The sequence below is a fragment of the Vombatus ursinus genome, unplaced genomic scaffold (assembly GCF_900497805.2).
Source record: "Vombatus ursinus unplaced genomic scaffold, bare-nosed wombat genome assembly UNPS02014945.1, whole genome shotgun sequence".
NCBI lineage: Eukaryota > Metazoa > Chordata > Mammalia > Diprotodontia > Vombatidae > Vombatus > Vombatus ursinus.
In genome coordinates, this window is record NW_020954723.1 from 15,387,846 (window position 1) to 15,415,787 (window position 27,942).

A 27,942-nucleotide genomic window follows, 5' to 3' on the forward strand; every position below is an offset into this window, starting at 1 on the left:
TGGACTGAAAAAACAGAGTGTGATGTTATGTGGTGACAACAATTATGCAGTGAAATACAGTAGTTAAATATATGAATGGGCAATTTTCAGAAAAAGAAATCAAAGCTATTAATAGTCACATAAAAAGACTGTCATTATTGATTAGCCCACATTAAAAGAGCTCTGAAGTACCGCCTTATAGCTATCAGATCAGTTAACATGACAGAAAAAGAAAATTATAAATGCTAAAGGGAATGTGGGAAAATTGGGACACTAATGCACTGTTGATGGAGATGCAAACTGCTTCAACCATTTTGGATAACATTTTGGAGCTATGCTTAGAGGGCTATAAAACTGTGCCTACCCTATGACCCAACAATACTACTACTGGGTCTGCATCCCAAAGAGATCAAAGGAAAAGGAAAAGGACCTATATGTACAAAAACATTAAAGTGGCTCTTTTTGTGGTGGCAAAGAATTGAAAATTGAAAGGATACCCATCAGTTGGGGAATGGATGAACAAGTTGTGGTATATTATTTTTGTGATGGAATGCAATTGTGCTATAAGAAATGACAAGTATAGGGGCAGCTAGGTGGCACGGTGGATAGAGCTCCAGCCTTGGAGTCAGGAGGACCTGAGTTCAAATTTGGCCTCAGACACATGACACTTACTACCTGTGTGACCCTGGGCAAGTCACTTAACCCCAACTGCCTCACCAAAAAAGCAAAAAAAGAAAAAAGAAAAAAAAATGACAAGTAGGATGGTTTCAGAAAAACCTGGGAAGACATTAACTGATGTAAAGTGAAATGAGAAGAGCCAGAAAAACATTGTACACAGTAACAGCAATATTATAATGATGATCTACTGTGAAAGACTTAACTGCTCTTATCAAGAAAATGATCCAAGAAAATTCCAAAGGACCCATGATGAAAAATGCTATATAACTTCAGAGACAGAACAGATGAACTCTTGAGTGCACAGAGAAGCACACTTTTTTCACTTACTTTATGTTTCTTGTGCTTTATTTTTGCAAAGTGTCTAATATGGAAATATGTTTGCATGACTTCAAATGTATAATTAATATCATATTGCTTGCCTTATCAATGAGTGAGGCAGGGGTGGGAGGTGTGGAAAGAATTTTGAACTCAAATTTTTAAGCAATTAATATTTAAAATAAATAAATTATTAAAAAAGAAAAAAGTTCAGAGGACTATGACTGGTCCTCTGGGGACAAACTCCACTGAATTTAGTCAAGCTGACCTCCAATTGACAATAATATTTTCATTCATTCATTCACTTATACGTATTCACTTATTCATTCATTCATCACCACCAGGCTTATACCTGAAAGCCTTTCCACCTTGGTAGAACCTAGAAGAGCTTATGCTTCACTGTGGATGAGACATTGGAGTAGGGCTTTATTGACATTATTTAGAATCATTAGGGACTGAGCTTGTGATTGCTTTAGGATAGGGAACTCCCACTACTAAGGCGGATTGTCACTCATTTTATAATATATAGTCTTAGAATAAAGGAAAAGGCTGTCCCCCTTTAGGGGAAAGTTTTCCCTCCTTGAAGCTACCTCTTAGAATCCATGGCTCTCTAACTTACTTTGATGAGGTGGTGCCTCCTATACCAGAACTTTCCTCCATTGCTTCCTCAGTTGTTAGTGCTTTACTCTCTATCCTGCGTACTCCTTCAAAAATTACCTTGAATATTAGACTTTTCTCCCTAAGCTCCTCTAAATTTTATTTTTCAACTAAAAAAAGCATAGATGTCATTATTTAAATTGAGAATTTAAGTTCATTAACCTTGAGAAATTGGTTATCAGAAGCAGTTAATGATCAAGACTTTGACTTAATGGAGGTTAATATTCTAATAAGCCATTTGTTAAACATAGTAATTGACCAATTGTAAGAGAATTATAGCTATTACAACTGTATTTAATGAGACATCTTGAGAAAAATGTACAGTGAGATCAAAATGTCATGCAAAGGTGCAGGCAAAAATTTGATACGTGGAAAATTATTGCTACCTATCACTTGAAGGCTCATATTTTTTGACCAATGAAAGGTGGAATTGGTTCCACTAAAATTTAATTGATAAGGGTAAGAGTTGCTTTATAAGTATGTGGAGGAAAAGCATAGAAAATATTTCTAGTGGAACAACTTAAGGACCTTACAATTGTTCCTACTTTAAGGACTTTCAAATTTTTTCGGTTCTCAGTAAAATGTATTTATTGTAATAAAATACTAGCATATGTCAAAGTTTAAGAAATTGATGTTTCATTAACTTTTACCTGACATGCAGTATTAGACAAAGTTTGAAGGATAGTTTAAAAATAAATTTAAAAATACTTTCGTGGTCCCAAGCCCTTCAAGGGGCTATAATAAAGATGTACTACCTTTCTGTCCAATCCTTCTTAGTCCCCTTTGTAATACTGTGATTCATGTCCAGTGTTTCATGTCTAATGTAATATAAGGCTCTCCACTGGGTCCTTCCCTCCCCTCTCTCTTCACTCACCTAGTAACCTAATCATCTCTCATGGGTTCAACTAGCATCTCTATTTAGATAATTCTCAAATCTGTCTACTCAGCCCTCATTTTCCTCTTGAGCACCAGTTGCTTATGTCTAAATGTCTGCTTGATCAGAAAATGTTCCACAGGCATCTCAGACTCAACATGTACAAGACAGAACTCATTTTTGTATCTCTAAATTGACCCCTTCTATTTTCCCTATTTCTTTAGAGGAAATCATTGTCTTTTAAATCACTCACTATTGTAAGTATTGCAACTATTAACTCTAATTTACTATTCATATCCAATCAGTTGCCATCTTGTAGATTCTACCTCCCCAATATCTCTCACATCCATCCTCTTATTTGCAATCACATCACAACTACCCAAATTCAGACCATCATAAACTTTTTCCTGGATTATTACAATATCCAACTAACTGGTCTATCACACCTAATCATACATAGAGATGATAAATTGTTATCATTAATGCACAGGTCTGAATATGTCACTTCTTTGCTCAAGAAGCTATAGTGGCTTTCTATTACCTCAAGGAAAAATATAAACCCCTCTGTTTATCAGTTAAAGCCTTTCATCATCCAACTCCAGCCTGCTTTTACAGAAAGTTCTAGGAAAACTGGCTTACTTGTTCCTCTTGATAGTAGACATTCCATTTCCCAACTTTATACCTCAACACAGGTTGTCCTCTATGTCTGGAATGCTCTTCACTTGCACTTCTGCCTTTTGTAACTCCTGCCTCTCTTCAAGGCTTACCTGAGAAGCCAATTTATATAAGAGGCCTTTCCTGATTCCCTCAGTTGTTAGTGTTCTCTTTCTAAGAAAATCATTTAGTATCTATTATGTACACAGGGCTTTCCAAAACTCTCAATGCAGTTTTAAGCTATTAAAACTTTGGAACTCTGTATATGTTATATTGGAAAGCAATGTGGCATGGTAGATGGAGAGCTAGCTTTGGTGCCATGAAAGTCTGGGTTTAATTCCCTCCTGAATACTGACTGTCTGACCCTAAGTAAATTTTTCATTGTTAGGAGTGTTTGATGGGGGAAAAAGTCATTACACATCCTTATCAATTAAAAAATAATCACATGCCCCAATATATGTGCATTTACTTATTCATAAACTGTAAGCATTTTCTACTACATCATCATCATCATATTGTGGAACTTAAAAATAGAGATTTAAAAGAGATGATATGAACTAATACTTTGTCTTTGAGTAAATAGGGAGTCACAGGAATTGCTCGAAGAACATACTAACATGGTCAAACTTATGCTTTGGGAGAATCACTTTGGCAGCTATGTGGAGGATGACATAGACTAAAGAGAGACTCAATTCAGGGAGCCCACCTAGAGGAGTCATTGCAAAAGTCCAGACAGAAGTGATAAAGGCTGAAATAAAATAGGGTAGTAACTGAGTAGCAGAAAGGGGGAGAAATGATAAAGAGATGTTGCAGAGGTGAAAATGACAAGATCTGGCAATTGATTAGACATGTTGTATGAGAGAGTTTAAGACTTGAAGGATCAAATTACCTTTGATAGAAATAGGGAAGTTTAGGAAAGGGATAGGTTAGAGAGGAAAGAGAAGAAACAAATGTAATAAGAACTGTGATTCACACTGTAATCCATTTATGTCAGTTTACTCTATGCCATTCATTCTATCTCACCCAAAATAAAAAGGAATGGAATTATTTAACTGTCAAAAACATCTGAACACATTTTTTTTTAAAAAAATGTCAATTAAAATAATCCAGATTGCTTCCAGATAAAAGAAGTGTTCCAAACTTCAAGACACATAGTGGTTAAATTGAACAATTCTCAAAATAAACAACAAATTCTGTAAGTGACCCAGAGAAAGACTTTCAAGTATAAAGGGAAAGAAATTTAAATAACACAAGTTTATTCTGTACCCACCAGAAACCACAAAAAAGAATGGAATGATGTGTTCTGAAGAACACAGGACCTCAAGATTAAACCCAAGGACATATACCAGGCAAATCTAAGCCTAAAAAACATGGATATCCAATAAAATATGAGTATTTGAGTCATTACTTGCAAAAGAAATTACTCTAGGGGAAAAAAGAAAAAAACTAGAAAGAGAAAGAAACCTAAGGAGTTAAAAAAAAACAATGATAACAATAACAAAATAACACCAAAAGGACAGAAAACAAGGGTGAAAGCAGAACTTAAATAGAAATAATGGTAGTGGAACAGGCCTGAAACACCACAGACTAAATTCACAACACTTTACTACAATTAAATCAGTGTTTCATGTGGAACTCAATTAAGAAATAGAAGCATTCATAGAAGAGGAGGAAAAAAGGAAGAAAAAAGGGAAATGTTTGATGACCATTAATTTGGCCAATGGTAAACAACAAAAGGAAAATAACTCCTGTGTGTTTCTCAGGAAAAAGAGGAGCTATGGGTGAATGGGTGGCAAAGAGAGAGGAATAAAACAAAAGGAAAGAAAGGTAACATCTTAAGTGAATAGTGGGTTGAGGTCCCATTGAAGAACATTCCCATAGGGAGAGACAGATATTCTGTAGTGGGAGATGGGGACCTTAAATAGATATAAACTGCAAGGATTTCAGTACTGTCTCTGAATGTTGTGTTTCTTAGAAGACCATGCTGCCTAAGGAGAAGGGGAACCAGAGCTCCTGGGGGCAATTGAAATCCAGAAAGGTGGTAAGTCATGGGCCCACAGAGATTATTTTATGGCAAAAAGGAAAAAAAATGAACATAGGGAAAGCAGGGAGTAGAAATTGACCACACAATCAGGGATAATGGAAAATTTCTACCATTGTACAATGCTTCTAACACCTCTCTCTCCTTCAGGAATCTCCATTTCTGAAAGTGAGACACAAACAGAAAAAGACAGAGGAGGTAAGTGCTACAAGACAATAAATAATCTAGAAATTGCTTTGAAAGGAGAATTAAAAATGAATGCTTTAGGAGCTTTATTTCCACAAAGAATACAAAGACTAAAGAAAGAATAAATAAGTATAAGAACTATAAATAAAAGAATAAAATAGACAAGGAAGAAAATTAAGAGAACAGGGTAAAAATCTATTTTTAGAAAAAAGCACAGAAAATTAAAAAAATACAAACTAAGAGCTAAAGAGGAGCAAGGGGGATTTTAATTATCTAGCTAATGAAGCAGAAAGAAGAGGTATTTTCTTGTTGTTCAGTCATGCCTGACTCTTCATGACCCCATTTGGGGTTTTCTTGGCAAAGATACTGGAGTGGTTTACCATTTCCTTCTCCAGCTCATTTTAAAAATGAGGCAACTGAGGCAAATAGGATTAAGCAACTTGCCCAAGGTCACACAGTTAGTAAGTGTCTGAGGCCAGATTTGAATTCAGTTCTTCCTGACTCCAGGTCCAGGGCTCTATCCACCGCACCACCTAACTACTACATAAGTGCCAGGTTTTTTTTATTGTTATTATTATTTTTTTATTGGTCTCCAGTCATGAGGCCTACAGTCTGATACGGCTTTATTCCTGAAGCTTTCTATTTCATTCCTGCTGAGCTCAAGCAATGTTTATAGAACAAAACAAGGTAGTGCTGGTATATGTTGAACAACTGTGCTCTGTGGGAAAGAAAAACACATGACACATCTTTTCATTTACTCTGCATTATTAACATTTTTCCATCACTTTCTTAAGTCTAGACAAACATCAAAACAATAAATCAATCCCTGATTTGTAGCTATTATCTTTTTCTGAGATGTTAATACTCACACTGAAAATTTAACAATCTGCTCTTGCAAGTTGGTTAAAGCTGGCACCAGCTGGTATTTTCCAGATGGAAAAGTACTAGTAGCACCCTCATTACACTGACTGGGGAATTAATCAGCCTCATATACTGATTTCTCCCCCATGTGACTTTCTAAAGGGTGTCTTTGGGGGAAGCAGACGATCTGGACCAATAGTATTAGCATAATGTACCTGTTCTAACTCCGGAGAGAGTAAGGCAGGAACTCAGGACAAATGTTATTTGGTCCTCTCTGGTCCTCAGTTTCCTCATCTGTAAAATGGTGGGAAGAAAGTAGAGTAGATCTTTTATACTCACTCTCTCTCTCTCATACAATAAAGTGAAAGGGAAAGTAGTTTTTAGAAGTGGAAGGAAATGTAAAGAGAGTGAGAGAGAGAGAGAGAGAGAGAGAACTTCCAGATATAAGACAGACAAGCCTGTTTAGCTGGAGTTTGAGCATAATCTTTCTTAGGGCCTAGATAATTTAGAGGAGAGTATACCACCAGTTTAGTGTGGGATATTTTTATACTTCTTTCTATTTCTACTGACATCTCCATCTGTCTATGTACATTTTATATATGTATATGTTAAATATACATGTGTTCATACATACACATATATACAAATATGCATATACTCATACATACATACACGTGTGTGTGTGTGTGTGTGTGTGTGTGTGTTATTGGGAAAACACATCAGAATGGGCTCAAGTCAATACCATTAGAAAGAAATCCCATAGTCCCAAAGTGGTAAAGAAACCTGAAAGGAGATATAGCTAGCTACCTTTGCTCTGGGTAAATTGACATATTATTATAAATGGAAGTTAGGTATAGATCCTATAGAGTTTTGGGGTACACCTACTTAGTACTAACCTGAATTAAGGTTGTACACTCTCTAACAGTTGAATGTAAACTGCTTAAGGGAAATTGCAATCATGTATGTTTTTTTTTCCTTTTTCTTTTCCTAAGCACCTAACACAGTATCTCAAAAATTCTAGGCAATGTTTATTGAATATAACTGAATGTATATGTAGATAACACTACTAAAGTGTGCACCTTATCACTTTTAGTATGTTTCATATAACAGAAAATTATAAATAAGTATAAGGAATATTCAAGGAGGAGTAGATTACCCTCATATGCACCAGAAAAGTATCTAAAGTTTCTTTTTTCTTGAATTTCTATGTGTTGTCTCACTGGTATCCAAATTGTAAAATGTTTTGCCTCACTTTGAGTTAACTGAAGAGACTGTAAATGTTTGGGAAATGTAGCAGAGAATCTTTTCTGTTTCTTTGTTATTCATTCCTGTTCAGATGAAATGCTTTGTTCTTTCAGTGCTGTTCCTTGCCACGGTCTGTTAAATGAGGAGAAACTGTATAATCAGACCTATACAAACCAACAATAAAGATGTAAGTTAATCACTTTTTGCTTTTTCAGGCTCAACCTAAAGTGTAAATTTTATTTAAGTGATCTTTTTCCCCAAAAACCTCAGAGAGGAGAGAGACACACAGACAGATAGGTAGAGATAGAGACAGAGACAGAGACAGACAGAGAGAAATAGGGATAGAGAGACAGAGATAGAGAAAGATAGAAAGACAAAGAGACTCAATCTAATTAGTTAAAAGCTAAAAAATTAGTCAGAGACCAAGATTTTGTATCCATATCTATATACATATATAAATACATACACACACACACATGTGTGTGCATAAAAATATCAATTAATCAACAAGTATTTATTGTCTACTACACCAAGCGCTGGACTAGGTACTGAATATACAGAGACAAAAAAAAAGTCTGTCCTCAGGTAGCTTATATTCTCTGGGGGAGACAACAGATAAAAATAAATGTATACAAAACAAGACAAATACAAATATATATACACACCATGATAAAGGTAATTGGGGATAGAAACACTAGCAAGCAGGTGAACCAAGAAAGGCTTCATGAGGGAAATGGCTCTTTAGCTGAGTTTTAAGAAAATAAGGGAATGTAAGAGACAGAGGTGAGGCAGGAGAGAATTCCAAACAAGGGAGAAGAGTTAATGCAAAGTCAGAGAGATTAAAAAATGATGAGTCATACGCAAGAAACACCAAGACCAGTTTGACTGGACTGCAGAATACAGGAAGAGCAGCTAGGTGGCAGAGTGGATAGAATGGGGACCTGGAGTCAGGAAGACTCATGTGACCCTGGGCAAGTCACTTAACCTGCTTTGCCTCAGTTTCCTAATCTGTAAAATGAGCTGGAGAAGGAAATGGCAAACCACTCTAGGATCTTTGCCAAGAAAACCCCAAATAAGGTGGCAAGGAGTTGGACAGGACTGAAAACAACTGAAAAAGACAACAGAGTATGAGAAGGGGAATAAATATAATAGGATCTGAAAGATAATTTGGCGCCAATGCTGTAGAAGGTTTTTACAATCCAAAAGAGTTGATTTTTGATCATAGAGGCAATAGGGAGCCCTTGGAGTTTGTTAAATAGAGAACTAGAAAAATCTACAGGAAAATCACTTCAGCACCTGTGTGAAGAATTGGAGTGGGGGAAAAACTGGAGGCAGAGATGCTAATGAGGAAGTTATATCTAAATATTTGTTAACATTATTGAACAAATTTTATATTCATTATCATGTCCATATGACCTGAATTAGGATTTAAAATTTAGGTTTAAAACATTTTAATATAATCATAAAAATACTTAAAACATGGATTCCTGCGCTATACTCTTTGGGAAAGTAGGAAAGAATCCCATAGAATTCTGGAACCACTAAACAGACTTCACTTTCACTTCTTTCTACACGGTCTGAGCAACATGTCAAAGATCATATCTTCCTGCCAGCTAGGACATGGCTTATGCTTTCAAATTCCAAAATAATACTATCACTGTCATCTTCTGCTTAGAGAATTATCACAGTTGCAACAAGCTCTTTTTCAAGTCAGTCAGTATTGAGAAACCTATGAGCCCTTGAGCTCACAAATTATCCTCCATAGCTAACAACATCAGTGTCTCAGGATTATTACCTGGTCACCTAATTCCAGGGAAAGGAACACAAAGGAAAAGAGATAACTGAGGACTTGATGTCTGTCCTGGAGGTCACCTAGACAAGCATAGGCTCTTACTGCCATGTGGTCATAGTGAATAATGGGTGGGAGATGGGGAAAGAAGAGAAAGGGAAAGAAATCAACTGCCTCCTCCCAAAGCTGATGTCCTAAAAAAGAGGCTTTTTCAAAGACAGAGGAACCTTTCTCTTTCCTTACTATTCCCACTAAAGGGGCATTTATTTCCGTCTCAATCAACAATAATGTTCAACATAGCCCCTAGTCATAGGGAACAGGGAGAACTACCCAGGAGTTGTTGGAGGTTCATGTTCTTTAGCAAGAAATCAGAGAACATGTTCCTCTCCATGCAGCCAAAACACACACACTCTTGAAAGCAAATCTGAGGATTCCTCTGATTATGCCTGTTACACTAATATCTGACATGTAATCCTTTCAGGTTTCCAAAGCTCTTTACCAAGGTCATATAATTAATAAGTATCAAAGATCAGATTCAATCTCAGTACTCCCCTGTTGCCAAATCCTGTGTTTTTCATTCCATCATGATGCCCATTTTGCTCAAAGTTATATTACAAAATGACAATTATAATTCATATTTATATGCTTTAAGGTTTGCAAAACAATTTATATACATTGGAATATTTGACATCCCATGAAGTATGTGCTATTATCATGCTCATTTTATAAAAGAGGAAATTGAGACTTAGATAGATTATATGACATGATGATACCAACCAATGTAGGAAGTATCAGAGGCAGAATCTGAATACAGGTCTTGCTGATTCCAGGTCTGGAATTCTTTCCACTCAGTGAGAGCTAAGACTAGATGCCAAGTTGGCTAGCTGCTATTTCATTTTTTTTTTCCATCTACATCAGGTAAAATTCCCAAAAGGACTAAACACCCCACAGAGTTCTTGAATCTATGACCACATCCATGACTAATGTTCTATTACCTGAATTTGTGGCTTTAATTTTTAAGTGGACAAGGATGTCTTGAGTAAGCAGGTTATGATGTCAGTCAATGACAAAACCAGAGCTTAAAGTATAGTCTTTTTAAGACTACAATTAGCTTGAAGTGAGCGAACTTTGAAAAATGAAAGGAAAAGAACAATTCCAGGATCCAATGTTTCCCCAAAGCCAGCAGGAAGGTCTAATAGGAGGGTTGGGGTTTGCAAGGTGAGGCCTAAGAATAACTTTGAAGTAAGTGAAATCTTAAAGTCTATAGCACTGCTCCTTCCCTATTCTGCTTCCCTTTTTCTCTTTTCAGAATCTTTTTGGAACCTTCAGAATCTCTTCAGAATCTTCCCTTTTCAAAATCTTCCTCCTGACCCCATTTAGTCTCATCCACAGGAGAATAAAAACACTTGTTTAAAAATATGTTTATAGATTTTTAATTTTAGTCTTTGTATTCCCTAATATCTATCACAGTACTTGGCACTTAGTAAATGCTTGGTGATTGATATCTATCTAGTCCTCTAATACCTCCATCCATCCCTTCTCCCCACCACCCCTTAGTTCAGGTCCTAGCCAAGGGTGGGAAACCTACAGCCCCAAGGCCACATGTGGCCTTCTAGGTCGTTGGGTGCAGCCTTTTGACTGAGTTCAAGTTTTACAGAACAAATCCTTTTATTAAGGGGATTTGTTCTGTGAAATTTGGATTCAGTCAAAGGGCTGTCCTTGAGGACCTAGAGGGCCACATGTGGTCTCAAGGCTGCAGGTTCCTCACCTTTGTCCTAGACTATGACAGTAGCTGCCTAATTTGTCTCCCTGCTTCTGTTTTGTCCTTTCTCTAATCAATCCTCCATACAGCTGCCAAAATAATCTCCCTAAGGCACCAGTCTGAACAAATTACTCCCCAGCTAAAACAACAACAAAACAAAAAATTGCTTCAATGTCACAAAGTCAGCTGGTGGCATAGTTGATAGAGTGCTAGTCCTAGAGTCAGAAAGATCTGGGTTCAAATCTGGCCTCAGACACATTAGTTTTGTGACCCTGAGCAAGTCACATAACCTCTATCAGCCTCAGTTTCCTCAACTATAAAATAGGGACAGTAACACTTACCTCATAGGTTATTGTAAGGCTCAAATGAGATAATACTTGTAAAGCATTTAGCACAGTGCTTGGCACATAGTAGGCACTTAATAAAGGAAGGAAGGAAAGAAACACTTATTAAATACCTACTACTGCATTCCATGTTAAATATATCATAGCATTTAGCATATGCAAAATGGCAAAGATTTCAATAATTTATAAAATGCCTAGAAATCTCCACCCTGGAACCTTTAGAGTTAGATACAATAAGAATAAATCAATCAATGGCAAAAAAAAAAAATTCCTATAGTTTCTCTATGTCCCTGGCCTTGTTTGTAGACAGTGAAAAGTTCAAGGTTTGAAATTCCAAGTATTCTGGTGTGATGTGTTCTTTTAACAAAGTTTGTCATCTCCCAGCACAATGACACAAACTACACTTGGCTCCCAATTTCTTCTTTCCTATCACATTCACAAGGATTTGTTTTGTGCCTCTTGGATATCAAATCTTCATTTTGCACATCCTTTTGCTTCAATTTTTTAAAAAATCATAAGCCTTGTGACCTAATTATCTCCTTTAGCTCAGGATTTCCTTGGCTTCTTTGAGTGGAGCCAATTGCACTCTCAGTGACCATTATGACTTTGCCAAGGCCTTGAACTAGCAGTCAAGACATCAGCTGCCTAGTGCAATCACTCAAATGTACAGCTGAAAGCAGGGAGAGATAAGGGATAAATATGTTCAATATAATTAAAAACAACAACCAGCAAAAGATTCCTCCCTGGTTTAATGCTGAAATGTATCAGTTCAAACTAATTAGTTTTGGAGAGGCTACTAATAAATCCTAATATTTCTCAAAGAGAAATGGCTTGTAATTTAATTTTTATTAAGCTGTTACTAAAGTTTATGCTAATTAAATTTGGACTTCAATAGCAATTAATCTTGAGTACAATTTAAAAGTGTAAATAATGCAATAAAGTAAACAATGCTAGGTTTCTCCCATAGTAACATTAGGCAGGGTAGGATATGGAGACAAGTGCATGTGTACATCCATATGTGTAAGAATGTGTGTAAAAGAATGAGGAACAGTGAGACAAAGAGCATACCAGTCTCTAAATCTTGCTGGAAGACAGGGTATTTAATATTTTATGAGCATAGCTATGTTCTGCATGTATTTCCTCCAGAGAATGATTCCTCCATTGTAAATGTTGAAGGTTAGCTCTTGAGGTGTCTTCTATGAACAAATGACTTGTCAAGGCCTGCCCCTGGGAACAAGATGAAATAAACAGCATGAAGGAGCATGAGAATCTCCAAGGACAATGCTAGTACTGCTGAAGGACATGCTAGCTTTGTATGCTCCTGGAGTTGCCTTATCTGATTTGCTTTCTCATTTCTCTCTCACATGTGAAAACATACAAGCTCACAAATGTATATACTCTTCCAGGGAGAAGAGTCTGGCTGTGTAACTGCTGATTCCTTTCAAGTCTATCTATGGCCCAGGTAAATATTTTAAAGCTTTGTTACACAGGTTTAAAAAGTTTGCCAGGTAAAATCTCATACAGGTAACAATAGGGGGCTAAAATTTTTAAAGGCAAGGCTGGATAGACTGTGTACCTGCCAAAGTAATTAGGTTTTGTAACCTATCTCTGGAGTCCCACAGCAGATTATTAGCTTAAGAGGCAGTCTTTATATTGCTTTGGTATATAACTCCCAATTGTAAAGAATTCACATAAGATAGTTGTAGTATTAACCATATCTTCTCAGTGACAAAATGAAAAAAGTCTCAAATATTCACTAAGATTCCTATCAACCCCAAGATTTCTATTGTTGTTGTTGCTGTTTTTCAGTTGTTTCAGGCATGTCTGACTCTTTATGACCCCATTTGGGACTTTCTTGGCAAAGATACTGGACTGGTTTGCATTTCCTTCTCCAGCTCATTTTGCAGGTGAGGAAACTGAGGTAAACAGGGTTAAGTGACTTGTCCAGGGTCACATGGCTAGTAAGTGACTGAGGCTAGCTTTGACTCAGAAAGAAGAGTCTTCCTGACTCCAGGCTCTGCACTCTATCCAATATGTCACCTAGTTGCCTCATACACATGAATTAACATATGGAAAGCTCTTTGCAAATCATTAGACACTCTATATAGCTAGTTGTTTTTATTATTATTATGCACCCATGTCTTTTATTAAATTTTCTATTTTTAAAATATAAGAGGACTGACCTATTCCTTTCAATTTGTTCATTTTTCTCCCCATCTACAGTCTTCCCAGAGTAAGGAAGGAACAAACATTTATTAAGCATCGACTATGTGCCAGGTACTGTGCTAAGTGCTTTACAAATATATCTCATTTGATAGGGCAGCTAGGAGTGTGAATATAATACTAGGCTCAAAGCAGGAAAACCCAAGTCTGATTTCTGCCTCAGACACCAAACCATGTGACCATGGGTAAGTCTCAACCTCAACTTCCTTATGTATAGAATAGGAAAATAATAGCATCTGTCTCACACAGTTATTGTGAGGATCAAATGAAATGGCATTAGCATAAGTATAGTGCTTTGTAAACCTTAAAACACTATAGTTATTAATCAACTTCCACACAGTTGTCAAACTGATATTCCTAAAGCACAGATCAAGCTGACTCAACTCAAAGCTCCAGTAGCTTCCACCAGAATAAAATACAAACCCTTCTGTTTGATGTTTAAAGCTCTTCACAATCAGACTCTAAGGTATCTTTCAAGGCTTATGACATATTATTCCTCTTCATGCATTCTATATTCCTGACATAGTGGATTAGTTGTTCCTTCCCATCTATTACATTCTAATAAAATATAACTTCTTGAGGACAGGGACTGTTTAATTTTTTTTAATCCCTAGGATCTAGCAGAGTATCCAAATATTTCACAAATGCCTGTTGAACAGATGAATGAGTGGGTGAACAGAAAAGTATTTATTTGGTTACTCTGTGATAGGCATTGTAGTAAGTAATGGAAATATAAATACAAAAGTGAGACAGTCCTTGATCTCAAGGAGCTTATATTCTAATTGTAGATGACAACACATTTAGTGGACTGGTAACAGGAAAAGAAGTTTTAGGATAAAGAGTCACAAGGATGGTGCCTGTTTACATAGGTCAGCCAACTGACAAGGTTTTTCTATAAACAATATTTGTATTGATATGATTACTGTTCTAGATCAAGAATTATGCAAGAGGTAGACAAGACAGCAAGAAAGCCTAGGTAAATGACTGGATAGAAGGTGAAACATAGTCTACTCTGGTGCCGACTAGTTATAGTAGCTCAAATTGGTTTGTGCTCACTCACTGATCAAAATAGCTTAGCTCCAAGGTGAGAGCGCCAAAGCTTAGTGAATTAACTCTTTCCAAGGGGCTAGTGGTATGATTTTTGGAGTTTTAGACTAAAGCATAAATGTTCCATTTGGGAAGAATTGGGCCAGCAGCAGGACAGAGGTCAAGAGGATCTAGGTGGTTGGCTATATGGGATGTCAAGAATGGTGAACTGGAGCCAACTAGGTAAGAGTGGGTTAGGTGAATAAATGTATTAAATGGATGATCCCTTAAATTTGCCATCTCCCTCTTATTTTCTTTCTTAGGTAGACAGACAGACAGACACACAGACAGAGATAGATTTATCTCTGTCTCTCTGTCTCCCTACCTAATCTACCTGATTTTGAGGTCATGCACACACTGATAGCTTTTCAGAGAGTTATCTTTCAAGTCCCAAACTCTAGCCTGGCTTGCATATGTCTACCTCCAGTAGAAGTTGTTCTGTGTACCAGTCATTCTAATATTTAATCATGTATTATCTCTCAAGATGATTTAAATATTTTGTTAACATATGCCCTGTGTTCTTAACAAAACTTAAAATTCCTTGAGACTGTCTTTTACTTCATTTTATGTAGTCCTATCAGACCCAGACCAGAGAAACAATAAATCTCATGCTGAAAGAGAAGAGGCTGAACCCAAGACAATGAGCCTAAAGTTGCTTCATTCACAGCATCCAAGATCAAGAAACAGGGGAATGATGAGTGTTCAGAGATAAGAATAGACCTGTCAAAGGCATAGTTCACAGGTCTGTAACTGCTTAGCACCCCCCCCAAAAAAAGTCTGAGGGGCCAAAATCAAAAGGCATGTCTGTGTAACATAACAAAAGGTCAAGGAGTCAGATCTGCAAACTGTATCTGGAGGGCAAAGACAAATTCAAGGTTAAAGTCAAAACAGCAAGTCACTCACTAGGAGACAAAGCAAATCAAAGGCAAGAATCCAAAGCAGTACCATAATCTAGAGGGCGGGGCAGAATTTGCTCCACTCAAATGGTGGGAGCATCTGCTGATTTTAAACTAGGAAGTATGGAGCTAGTCTCACCTCCCCAATCTAATTGATGGAGCGTTGCTGCCATTGGTATAGGTTTGCCTGTGCAGTCTACTAAATGGGAGGCAGCTGTGTTAGGACCAGCTCCAGATACTTTTATTTCCCTCCTAGCATCTAGAATAGTGCTAGGCAAACACCAGATGGTGAATAAATATTTGTTGTTGCTGTTAAATGCTGCAGAAAGCTATAAAATGAAAGATGCCCAGAAGGAGTCCCTGACCTGATAGTCCCACTTCTTGTGTCTATACTTCTCCTGGAATTTGGGCAAGTTATTTTCGTGTTGTTAAACGAGACCCCCTTCATGCCAAATCTGTTAAGGGCAGATTATCTCAAGATCTTCCAAGAAGTCTTATGGACAACCCTACTAATTGAACAAAACAGAGTTTTTTCCATGAGTGCAAGTACAATGAAAAGATAGACACAATGGGGATCCTCAAGCACATGAAATACTAGAGGAAATTCCTTGCTCAACACAAACATAAACATATCAAAAATATTATTTTTGTAGTTTTTGATCAGATGTGATTTTCTTCCCAGGTTCTACTCCTGATTCTCTGCACTTCTATTTTTTCACTGTGTCTAATAACCTTATCACCTAGGAAGATGCCTCTGCCAACATATCTAACAGCCTTCTCACCCTGGAAGATCTCTCTGCCTCTGCAGAGCCTTCCTCTCCTTGGCCAGTCCTTCCCAGAACCTCCATTTTAAGGAAGTGCCCCAGTCAGCCATGTTCACTCTCCAGACTCCATTCCTGACTCTCCAAACTTATTTCTCCATCATGTCCCAACACAGATGCCTTCTTTCCCCCCACACATTTTAGCTTCCTTTTATGTGTTGTTTTGCCTCATTTAAATATAAGCTTCCTTAAGGACAGGGACTGTCTTACTTTTTGCTTAATATTTATATTGCTAGTATTTAGCACAGTGCCTGGCACATAGCACTCACTTCATAAATGTTTATTGACTTGATATAGATGGACACCTTTCCTGAAACTTAATAGAGTTAGAGAGTTGCCTGAGGCATTGAGAGGTTCAGTTACATGTCCAGGATCACATAACCAGTATGGGGCACAAGCTATACTTGACTTCTTGACTCAAAGGCTAAGTCTCTATCACTATAATGAATTTTTATTTATTCACATTAATCTTTTTTTAATGACACAAACTAATCTCTAAAATGGAGATGACAATGGATCTGATCTATGCCTAGATGAGCCTACCTTGACATGAGGTCAAGTAGAATTACCAATGTATCACAGAGAGAGCTAGGAAAAGAGAGAAAAGGAAGGTTGGATTTGCCCCTCTGACCTCCAAAAGAGCAGATATCTATATCCTGCTGACCACAGAGAAAGTAAGGAACTGTGATGCTTCCACGGAATTCAGTTAGAAGTAAATTCAATTCAAGAAAGTCGCCCTTTACAATGTCTTCCTTGACAATTCAACTGTTTATTACCACCTGCCTGTTATTATCCTCATTTTACAGATGAGGAAACAGGCAAACAGAAGTTAAGTGACTTGCCCATTACTACACAGTTATAGTAAGCACATGAGGTTAGATTTGAACTCAAGTCTTCCTGGTCTTAGGCCTAGTACTTTATCCATTGTACCACCAACTGCTTTATTATGTGATTCTGTGTCCATATCTGGACTGTTGTGTTCAGTTCTGTATGCAAGGTCCACTCAGAGTTTAAAAAAAAAAGCAGTTACTTTGGCTTAGAGTTGTGAGAAATCAGTTGCTAATTTTTTAATATGACAAGCCATAGTAAACTGCAGCAAATGGAAATACACTATATGCTTCAGTGATACATATAGATAAAGAATTTAACTGACTTTTAGGTTAATAACTGGGGAAATATGGACACCGGAACTTTCTCCTATAGTTATGGGATAAAATGTAATTTGTCTGATCAGAGATAGAAGATAAGAATTTGGTTACCAATCACAAACTTGTCTGCTTAGAAACAGAAAATCAGACAGGTCACCCAGCAGATTAGTTTGGTGGAGACATTGAGCCCACTGAGGTGTTAGTCAAGCACAGTACGAATCAATTCAGCTTAGCGATGGAAGCATCTGTTCAACACAGAAGCTACATTCATCATGAAACTTTTATGTACAGTTCCTGAGACAGAAAAAAAAAAAGACACTGAAGTTTTCAGTTTCAGAGTTGTGAATTAGCCTGAGTGCATGGGGTTTCTTCATTCATATACTTCCTCAAAACATTTTTAAATATGAGGCTAAGTACATTGGAGGGAAAGGATGACCCAGATCTGTATGTGAATTGTAATATACTTATTATTTCTGCTTTTGCTTTAATAAGTACCTGTGATACTATTTTTTACTTTATTGTTAAGTTTATTATGTTTAAGATTTATAAGTGTGATTATTGTGAGTGGTTGGTTTGCATAAATAAAAGAACTTTGGTGAGAGTTCAGAAGTTAAAATGGTAAATAAGGGGAGTGGAAAGTTTGGGGCAGTGAGACAAACCAGAAGGCTATTGCAATGGTCCAAAAGAGAGGCAATGAGGACCCGCACCAAGGTGGATTTGAACTAGAGATCAGGGGACTATGCAAGAGACACTGTAAGGGCAAAATTAGGAAGACTTGGCAGTCAACTATATGTGCAGGATTGAGTGAGAGTGAAGAGTTGAAAAATGTTGACACCAAGTTCGTAAGCCTGGGTGCCTAGGAAAATGGAAGTGTCCTCAACATTAATAGAAAAACTGAGAAGAATGAACAATTTGAGGGTAAAGATAATGAGTTATGTTTTGGACATTTTGAGTTTGAGACATACAAAAGGTGGTGGGAGACTGGAGCTTAGGAGGGAAATGTTGTTATAACTTCTCCAGGCTAAATGTTACAACTTCTTTCAAACCACCTTCAAATGGCATGAACTAGAAAAGCTTCTCTATCTTTACTGAACTTCTCCCGATTTTTTTCCCACTTAACAATGGCCGTCTTGAGATATTGTGTTCAGAACTGTACACAACACTCAAGATGTGGACAAAGAATCACATAATAAGGCAGTTGGTGGTGCAGTGGATAAAGTACTGGGTTTGAAGTCAGAAAGACTTGAGTTCAAATCCAGCCTCAGGGACTTACTATAACCATGTGGCCATGGTCAAGTCACTTAACTTCCATTTGTCTATTTCTTTATCTGTAAAATGAGGATAATAATAGCACCTACCTCCCAGGGTTGTTGTGAGGATAGAATTAGGTAATTATAAAGCACTTAGTACACTGCTTGACACATAGTGAACATCATATAATTGTTAGTTATTATTGTCATTGTTATTATTATTATGACTAATTGTAGAATTTGCCATTTAGAAAGGAGCTTGTAGCCATCTCATTCAACCTCATTATTACATACTTGATAATTGCTCATCCAGTCTCTGTTTGACTACTGCCAATGAGGGGTCACCTACCACCTCTTGAATCAGTCCATTTTATTTTCTGACAAATCTAAGTATTAGGAGTTGTTGTTCTATTCCATAACAAGTCTAAATTTTTCTCTTTATAATTTCCACTCACTTCTACTAATTCTTCCATCTGGAATTAAATAAAACAAGTATAATTCTTATTTTCCTTTCATGTGACAGCCCTTCAAATACTTGAAAATTTATCGTCTGCTCCAGAGTCATCTTTGCTCTAGGCTAAACATCTCCAGTTCCTTCAATAAAACCTCATATGACATGGCCTCAAAGCCCTTCCCTATTCTAGTTGCCCTCCTTCTTGAGCACTCTCCATTTTATCAGCATCCTTTTTAAATTGAAGTGCCTGGAACTAAACACAAGATTGAAGACATTATCTAACTAACATATGGTCTAGAGGGAATATCACCTCCTCATTCCTGGAAGCTATGTTTCCCTTAATAAAATCCAAGATAACAAAAGCTTTTTTTTGGCTTCCATATCACACTGCTGAATCATATTAAGTTTGTTGTAAGCTCTCATACCTTATTCATGTAAACTATTGTCTGCTGGTCCATCTCACCTGGTCCATCTACCATCTCCTCCCTCCTCCCTCCATCCCCAACCTGAAACCAAGCCCAGAAGGGCTAAATCCTTGTGTGCTCTGAAATCCCACTCTAGGGTCCCATGTTCCTCATTGGTGGTTTCAAGTACTGGGCACCAGCTATGCCTCACTTTACTCCCTACCCCTCTCACCAGCTTTCATGTTGCCATATACATACCCATTCTCCCCACACAAACCTCCAGTTCTGAAACCTTATCATCCAGTCAATAAACATTCATTGAGCACCTACTGTATACCAGGTACTGTGTGTAGATACAAAGAAAGGCAAAAGATGTCCTTGTTTTCAAGAAGCTCACAATCTAATGGGAGAGACAACAGGCAAATAACTACGTGCAAACAAAATACAGTATAAATTAGAAATAATCCACAGAGAGAAGGCACTAGAATTAAAAGGCATGAGGAAAGGTGCTCTGTAGAAGGTGGAATTTTAGCTGGAACTTAAAGGAAACCAAGAAGAAGGGATGAGGAGGGAGAGCATTTCAGGCATGGGGGAAATCAAGTAAAAATGCCTGGAGTCAGGTGATGGGGTATCACAACTGAGGAGCATCAAGGAAGATAGTGTCATTAGATCACATATATATTGGTGGGATGAGGGGGAAATATAAGAAGACTGGAAAGGTAGGGGTGGAACAGTTTATTGAAGACTTTGAACACTAAACAGAGGATTTTATATTTGATCTTTGAGATGAAAGAGAGCCTCTTCTAGAGTTTATAGAGTAGGAGGATGACATGATCAGATATGTACTTTAGGAAGATCATTTTGAGAGCATAGTAGGGCATGGATTGGAATGGTGAGAAATTCGTAGTAATGAGACCAACCAAGTAAGCTATTCCAATAGTACAGCCTTATAAGTGGACGAGGCACTGCATCAAGGTGATGGCAGTAACAGAGGAGAAAAGGGGATGTAGTTGAGAGATGTTACAAAAGCAAAATCAATAGGCCTTGGCAAGACATTGGATATGGAGGGTGAAAGAGAGAGTGAGAAATCAAGGATGACACCTAGGTTACCAACTCTGTCACTGTCCTAGAAAGGATGTATAAACCTATTACCTAAAATTCCATTCATCATCCCTATAAGTTTCCAAATCAAAATATCCCTCCCTAGCCACCACTTCCCCATAACTACAGTTGTATTCCCTAAATAAAATGTAAGCTTCTTGAGGACAGGAACTCTATTCATGTTTAATTTTACCAGCAACAGTTCTTGGCACACAGTAAACACTTAATATATATTGTCATATGGAAGAAATATTAATTTCTTTCTTTGGGACTTCAGGATAGAACTAGGATCAAGAGATGAAAGTTAGAAAGAGGAAAATTTCTACTCAATACAAGAAAGAAATTTCTAGAAATATATACTAATCTAAACTTCATATATTTATATACACACACAACACACCTATACATGTGTATATGTGTGTATATATGTGTGTATGTGAATATATACATACACACACACATATATACACACACATGTGTGTTCAAACAGAGATGCTGGATCAGGAATGTTGCAGAATGTAATTGGTAAAAAAAAAATACTATTAGAAATGCTTACAAAAAAAGAATGAAGGATGAACAACAACAACACATTATCCAGAACTTAGATTTTCAAAATTTCTTTTTGCATTTACCTTTAGTTTCATGGGTTGTTTGTTGTTGGGTTTTCTTTTTGTTTTCTAGTCATTTTTAATTGAACGCTTAATTCATCACTCTGTTGTTGACAAAATGTTTAGAAATATGCATTTCCCCAAAAGAATTTATTTGATTGCATTCCCAAAAAATGGTGTGGAGTGTAAAACTGCATGCCATAGGAAGGTGGACTAGATGACCTCTGAATTCTTCCATCTCTCTGACACCAAATAGATGTATGAATCAAGGAAGCAGATATACTTTATCCTTGTTAGTTAGAGTAACCCACAAAACTTGTGCAATAGCTTCTAGAAACTCTAACTTTGGGGTCCTGAATCCATGTCTAACTTTCTTTCCCCACCCCACTAATTCTCCTATGAAAAAGAATGTAGCTAAATAATCCAAAATAAACAATTCAGAAAATTCTTCCATTTATTAAGTTGAAATTTTCTTCTGTTTAAACTTTTTCTATTAATTATAGTTCTGCCTTAAAAGTGATCTCAATACCTCCTCCATATGACCAGACTTCACATGTCTGAAAACCATTACTATCCACCATTCTTCACTCCCAAGGTTTAACTTTGCCAGGTTAAATATCCCTTGCCTCTTCAATTGTTGCTGATATGCCATGGTTTCCACACTTCTCCCTATCCTGGCCATGTGCCGGTTTACCAATGTCCCTTTTAAAGTATGTCACCCAGAACAAATTGAAGAATTCCAGATGGGCTCTATTAACCAACCTTATATAAATACACATAAGGATCCATGTGTCAGAAACACTACCAAATGCTTTGGGATATAGAAGTGCCTACCTTATTCTTTTAACTCATGTAGTTCAAAGTTTCTTCAAGACAGAATGCTTTCCATTTACCTACATAGACCATTTGATCTGAAATGGTAAGGTTTAAAGCAAAAAGAAAGCAAAGAAAGAAAATCTAATTGAAATCTTTGCATCCAAATTTGGTTCCAGTTTTCATTCTTTAAATGTCTAGACATTTAGGATTCAATGAACTGAGTTCTTCCTAACTAGTTTTAACTGTTCATTCAGAGGGTTTGTGTTATAACAAGGTGGTTGAGTTGATTTTTTTAAACACCCATATTTAGCATCATTAGGTTTTATAGTCTCTACAAGTTCTATGCTATGAAACTTTGACTCTGATATTATCATGTGTATTAAAATATCTTATAATTAGAGTTTAGCCTACTAACAGCCATACTAAAGCTCTGTGGTATTTACCTAATGAGAAGAACATATTTTCTAACACTGGCCCATCACTTAATACATTTTCATCAAATTTTGTGTTCCAAGAGGAAAACCTAGTCTGTGTTTGCAAAAGCCACAGTCCTTGAAAATGGCAGAACATATCCTAGATACATATCAAAATGAAAACATACTCAACTAGCCATTAACAAGGGGGTGTTCCAGATTTAATTCTGTAGGACTCTTCAACATATAGAAGAGTAAAGGATAAAAATTATGAGACTATCCACAATTAAATCAGGGAGAGAAGATGTCCAGAGATGTAAACATTGTAAAAATATGTCAATGGAGCAAGAAAAATAAAATTCTGCATGACATCTATGTTTTTATAGTACTGCTTGGAGAGTTAACAAAAGTCAACCAGATGTATATTGGGGGGTTGGTGGGGATTTTTTAACTACTAAAATATTCCATTTTCCCCTCTCATATTTCTCATTTCTCAGAAATAATTGTACAAACTGTACTGCAAAGCCCAAAAGGGAAATTCAACTTTTATGAAGAAAACATGAAAACCTTACACAAGAAAAATATATTCAAATGTCTTTCTCTGCTTTCCTGTTTCTCATTTATTTTAATTAAGGCCCTCTATTTGGGGGAGAAATGGCTTCATAGCCTGTGAAATATAAACAAAAATTTATCCTTTCCTTAGTTTTGTTTTTTTTTTTTCCAAATCTTCATTGAATTATTTCTAGCAGGTCAAAAAAGCCTTTTACAGAGGCAATTTGAAAAAAAAATAAAACAAACCATATGCTTTAAGGACAAACATTTTTCAGTCCTGAAATATGTTTTTCTCTATATATTACTTATGCTCTTGTGCTTCCATGAATATAGATAGTACCTATGATTTCTTTCGGCAATATTCCTCAAATTACCCAATGGCAAATCGGTCCAAAGGACAAAATAACATTTTTTTTAATGTTACTGACTACTTCCTTCACAATAGAGGTCCCCTTTGCAGTGCTCTCTCTCTCTCTCACGTGCGCGCTCTCTCTCTCTCTCTCTCTCACACACACACACACACACACACACACACACACACACACACACACTGTATCTCTGACATCTCTCTCTGTCCTTTCGGTCTCTCTGTCTCTCTCTCCTGAATCCTTTCTATACAGATCTTCATTGTGGTACCATCAGTTCCCAGTGGTTTAATGATCATCTCTACACAAATGACTCACAGCCCTAACTGAGCTCCATTTGAGTGTTAGCCTATTGGACATTTCAAGATACGTTTTCTGTAAGAATCTCAAATTGAACATGTACAAAACAGGACTATTTTCCCCACAAATAATACACTACTCTTCCAAACTTCACAATTCCTATCAAGAGCACTACCATCCTTCCAGTTACCTAGACGCACAACTTTGGCATTATCTTCCCCTCCTCAATATCCTTGCTCCCACATATCCAATCAGCTGTTACTGTTTGTCATTTCTACCTCCACTTTTTCTCTATTTAGTCACCATCCCAATACAGGTGTCACCTCTCACCTATAGCCTCCTGTGGTCTCCTGGCCTCAAATCCCTCCTGTCTTCAATCCATCCTCCATTCAGCTGCTAAAGTCATTTTTCTAATGTGCAAGTCTGACCATGTCACTCCCTTACCTAATAAACTCTACTGGTTCCCTTTTGATTTTTGGATTGAATACAAAGTTCTCTCCTTGGCATTTGAAATTCTTCACAGTCTGACTCTAACCTATCTTTCCACCTTTATTATATATTACTGTCCTTCCTAAACCCTATATCTAGCCATGTTGATATTCCTGCTCCTACTCACACATGATGCTCCATAGACTACTTCCATGTCTTTGCTCTTCTCTCCACCTGGCTTGAATTCTCTGTTCACTTCTTCCTCTTCATTTTCTTCACAATTCAGGTCAAATTCTACTTACTACATGATGCCTCTCCTCATCCTCTCAGCTGCTAGTGTCCTTGCCCTTCACACCAAAAAAAAATCACATTATATTTATCTTGTATAAAATTATGTGTGTATATGTCTTCCTTGATAAAATTAGGATCCGGAAGGGCAAGGACTGTTTGTTTTTATTTTTGTATTTCAAACACCAAGGTCAATTTCTGGCACATAGTTGGTAGTTAATAGATGTTTGTTCATTAACTGACTTTCCTTTCTATTTTTCCTGTCCCACTAAAAAGCCCTCACTTTATTACCTTTTACTACCTTCTCCCTCTCTACATTCTGCTATCATTCCATTTCATGTGGAGTATGCAAGCCTATCAGGGTAGACAGGTAGTATAGTGTAGAGTGCCAGGTCTGGAGTCAGGAGGACCTAAGTTCCAATTTGGCTCAGACACTTACTAGCTATGTGACTCTGGGCAAGCCAACCCTGTTAGCCTCAGTTTCCTCATCTGCAAAATGAGCTAGAGAAGGAAATGGCAAGCCACTCCAGAATATTTGCCAAGAAAACCCCAAATGGGGTTATAGTTGGACACAAGTAAAATGACTCAACAAAACAACAACAATATGAGCCTATCACTTTTTTAAAAATCAATTAATCAATAAACATTTATTAAGCATCTAACGTGTGCCAGACATTGTACTATCCTCTGAGCCAGGAAGAACAGTCCTCAAGTTCATTTACATCATATTGGCTATGTGACCCTGAGCAAATCATTTAATGTCCCAGTGTCCTAGGCAACTCTTTCAGATTGTAAATTACAGAGAAGATACCAATCTACATTGATAGAAAATTATTTCCTCAATAAGGGAATTCCCATTACCAAATACATCACAAATACATCTTATTTTTATTTGTTTTAAAATGTTTTATTAATGTTCTCTCCTCTTAAAAAATTATTATTTATTCATTTCTAACTTTTTTTCTTTTTTAAATTTTGAATTCCAAATTCTCTCCCTGTTTCCCATCCCTCCCTCACCCACTGAGAAGGCAGGTAGAATGATATCATTTAATTATACATGGGGAACAGAGTCAAGATGGAAGATTAGAGGCAACACAGCTGAACACTCTCAACATTCCACTCTAAACAACTTTAAAATAATACATCAAATCAAATTTTGGAATAGCAAAGCCAACAAAAGGTCAGGGTGAGAAATTCTTATGGCCTACGAAAACTTAGGAGGTTTACAGGATAGTTCTGTGACAACAGAGTCAAAGCCTATCCACAGTGCCTACACTTGGTGGCAGTAACAGTGGCCTCAGCAGCAGCAGCAGCTCCAGAAACTCTCAGTCCAGTAAGGGCGTCAGGCAATTGGTCAGAAAAAGATTATAGGAGACCTGTTGCTGGCACTAGGTACTTCTGGCACTGATTGGCAACTCTATTGTCTATACACAGTTTGGGTCACAGTCCCAGGGCAAAGAGGAATGCTACTGCTTGCAGTGGCAGGGAACAAGGTCATAGTTCCAGGGCCAAGAGAAGAACTAATACTTGTGGCCATAGGGGAATAGGGTCCCTTCCTGGCTAAAGACAAGAGTATGGGCAAAGAGTCCAGTGACCACACCTCTTACCAGATCATACCACCATGGAAGACCCCAAAATTTGTAGATCCCCAGGAATAGCTCTGAAAACAGCAACATATAGAAATATGAAGCTTAGGACACTGTCTCTCACCCAAAGGTGAGCAGAGCCCAACTTTAACATAAAGATTGAAGTCAAGAAATAGGCTGGAAAAATGAGCACACACAAAAAAAATAGTGACCACAAAAAGCAACAACAGAGGCAGCGAAAACCAAGATGAAATTCAAAAGAATATAATAATGTGAAAACAGCTACAACTAAAGCCTCAAAGAAAAATATTAATTAGACCCAGGCCAAACAAGAATTTGTGGAAAAGTTAAAGAAAAAAATAAGACTGGTAGAGGAAAAACTGAGAAAAGAAATGAAAGTAATGGTAGAAAATTATAAAAAGAGAATCAATAGCTTGGTAAAAGGCACAAACATTCACTTGAAGACAAGGAATCCTGAAAAAGTAAAATATACCAAATGGAAAAGGAGGTACAAAAATTCACTAAAGAAAAAAAAACTCCTTAAAAAGCAGAATTGGCCAAATGAAATACACACACACACACACACACACACACACACACACACACAAAAGTTCACTGAAGAAAATAATTCCTTAAAAATTATAATTGGGCAAGTGGAAGCACTCTATGTACTGTGCCACCTAACTGCACAAAATAATACTAAAGAAAATAACAACTTAAAAATAGAATTGGTCTAATGGTAAAAGAGGCACAAAAATTCACTGAAAAAAAAGTCCTTAAAAATTAGAATTGGGCAAGTGGAAGCTAATGACTTCATAAAATACCAAGAAATAATAAAACACAGTCAAAATAATGAAAAAATAGAAGAAAATATTAAATACCTCATTGGAAAAACAAGTGACATGGAAAATAAATCAAGGAGAGACCATTTAAAAATTATTAGACTACATGAAAGTCATAAAAAAAAAGTACCTAGGCATCATCTTTCAAAAAATTATCAAGGAAAGCTGTCCAATATCCTAGATCCAGTGGGTAAGATAGGAATGGATAAAAAAACTACTGACCACCTCCTGAAAGGGATCTTAAAATGAAAACTCCCAAGAATATCATAGCCAAATTCCTGAGCTCCCAGGTCAAGGAGAAAATATTGCAAGCAGCCAGAAAGAAACCATTCGTGTATCATGGAGCCACAGTCAGGATCACACAAGATTTAGTGGTTTCCACATTAAAGGAGCAAAGGGCTTTGAATATGATATTCTAGAATGCAAAGGAGCTAGGATTACAACCAAGAATAACCTATCCAGCAAAACTGAGTATAATCCTTCAGTGGGGGAAATACATATAGAGGACTTTCAAGCAGTCCTAATGAAAAGACCAGAGCTGAATAGAAAAATTTGACATTCAAACACAAGACTCAAGAGAAGCATAAGAAGGTAAACATGAAAGAGTAATCATAGGGGATCCAATAAGGGTAAGCCATTTACATTCCTATATGAGAAGATGATTCATATTAGGGTCCATTTATAGGATTTTAAATAGACAGGGGATGTGGGTATGAGTCAAATATGTTGAAATGATCTCCAAAAAAAAATGAAGAGATGAGAAAGAGGGATGCACTGGGAGAAGGGGAAGGGAGAGATAGAATGAGGAAAAGTTTCTCACATAAAAGAGGTGAACAAGAAAGAGTTTTTATAGTAGAGAGGAACATGTTGGGGTGGCAGGCAATGCTTGAAACTCACTGTCACTGGAACTGGTTGAAAAAGGGAAGAAGTGTGTGTGTGTGTGTGTGTGTGTGTGTGTGTGTGTGTGTGTGTGTG